Source organism: Pinus tabuliformis, chromosome 8 (genome assembly GCF_031772625.1).
Source record: "Pinus tabuliformis cultivar Carrire ecotype Pingquan chromosome 8, CPIR1, whole genome shotgun sequence".
Classification (NCBI taxonomy): domain Eukaryota; kingdom Viridiplantae; phylum Streptophyta; class Pinopsida; order Pinales; family Pinaceae; genus Pinus; species Pinus tabuliformis.
In genome coordinates this window covers 1,860,796,452-1,860,798,616 of record NC_142294.1, presented here as the reverse complement: position 1 = coordinate 1,860,798,616, position 2,165 = coordinate 1,860,796,452, and the positions used below count along the sequence as shown (strand labels likewise).

The following is a 2,165-nucleotide window of genomic DNA, read 5'->3' as shown; positions in this document are numbered from 1 at the left end:
AATTCAATTCAATTCAGCATCGAATTTGTGACAATACATTAAATCGCCAGCAATTTGAGTTTTTGATCACCCCCCTAAACATTGATAGTACGCGATTTGTCCGAAGTGGTGGACGCTTTGTCCCAAGTGGCCGTGATCTGGAAGAGCACTCGCAACTGGTGATCCTGTATTGAAATAATAATATTCTTATCGTGTGAAGGCACAGAGCAGAAGTCTTTAATGGCGCACAACCATAAGTCTAAGAAGAATGAAGAAGAGAACGTAACGCTGAAGAAGATAGAGTCGGAAAAGTCGAAGATGAATAAATCGCTCAATAATGAAGAAGAGCAGGTCCCGCAGAAGGATAAAATTTCCTGCGGAGATTCATCGAAGCATAATAAAGCTTTATTATTAGCAGGCAAGAATGAAGAGATAGTACTGAAGCTGCGGGCGTGAGCATGGGCGCAGAAGATAGAGTGGGAGGAAGGACAGGATTTGATCTCCAGAGATGTGGGAATGAGAAAAAGAGTAGAAGGAGACTTTACGAAGGATGAATTATGTTTCTCTTCCGAGGAGTTTATGAAGGTATATATGACTATTTGTGAACTGTTTTTGCAAAAACACGTTCATGACCACCATCAGCGACTATATGAAATGTACAGGAAGTCGTTTGAATTATACATATCTTTGGTGGTTTTACCATCATTGAGTAAACAACATGGTGGTTATGGTGAGTTCATTTGTAGGGAATTTGAGAAACTTTGGGAAAATTACAAGATCATGGTCCACTACATGTCACACATGTTCTCTCATTTGGATCGCTGCTTCATGGGTGTTGTGCTGCCCAGTCTCAGAGAAGTTGTGTTTCTCTTCTTCCGTGACCTTGTGTATGATCACATACGGATGGTTGTGAAGAATGGTGTGTTGGGTTTGATAAAGCGAGAGCGCGAGGGAGAGAAGATTGACAGGGCTTTGGTGAAACAAGTTGTGAACATTTTCTTGGAAATTGGTAATGGTAATGGTATGGACTTGTACAAGAATCATTTTGAAAAGCCCATGTTTGAAGATACTGCAACTTACCATGCTCGAAAGGCCGCTTTATGGATTGTACATGAATCCTTGCCCCAATATATGCTAAAAGTTGAAGAGTGTCTGAAACATGAGAAGCACAAAGTTTCCCCTTATTTGCACTCCAGCAGCGAGCACAACTTAATGGAGACAGTAGAAAATGAACTCCTCTCCCGCTATGAAGCTCAACTTTTGGAAAAACAAGATTCTTGTTGCCATGTGTTGCTTAGGGATGACAAGAAAGATGACCTTTCTAGGATGTACAGGTTGTTTGGTAAGATACCCCGGGCTTTGGAACCAGTGGCATGTATTTTAAAAGAACATGTAACTACCAAAGCAATAGCATTGATTAAATGGGCAGAGGATGCTAGGAATGATAAGCATGAATTTGTGCCCAAGCTCATTGAAATCCATGGCAAGTATATGGGTTATGTAGAGCATGAATTTCAAAATCATCAGGTTATTCTTGTGGCTTTCAGGGAAGCATTTTTCGTAATATTTGATAAAAGAGAGGGAGGAAGCACTTGTGCAGAGTTGTTCGCAGAATTTTGTGATAGTGTACTCAGGAAACCTAAACTAATGGATGATGGAGAATTTTCCAAAAAATCGGAGAACTTGTTCATTACATTATGGATAAAGATTTATTTGCAGAATCTTGCAACAAGAAACTGGCCAAGAGATTATTGTTCGACAAGAGCATCGATATTGATCATGAATAGAACATATTGTCCGAGTTGAAGAAGGAGTGTGGTACTCAGTTGACATTAAAGATGCAGGGCAGGCTAGATGATTTCGCTACTTCAAAGGAAATTCAAGCTAGTTTTACTGCAAATTCAAATACCAAGCTTACAATAACTTTGGGTGTTAAAGTGTTGAATAACTTAGTCTGGCCAGCATACTGTTGGGAATTTCTGATAATTCCATAACATAAAAAAAAAAAAAAAAAACAAAAACAAACAGAGTTTCTACATCCGATGTCTACGATTACAAAGAATCCTGATCGGCAAAAACTTTCTTATCGATTCTGAATCCTAATTCAACTAATCTAAAACAGACGCTTTGTTCAACAAATTCAAGCTAGGAAACATACTCGACCGATTAGGATTGCAGAACAGAAA

At 39.1% G+C, this 2,165-nt stretch overlaps 1 pseudogene; it reads left to right on the top strand.

The window, feature by feature from the left end:
• The first annotated feature begins 570 nt into the window (after nucleotides 1–570).
• On the top strand, nucleotides 571–1,785 carry LOC149243743 (cullin-1 pseudogene; annotated as a pseudogene).
• The last annotated feature ends 380 nt before the right edge of the window (nucleotides 1,786–2,165 follow it).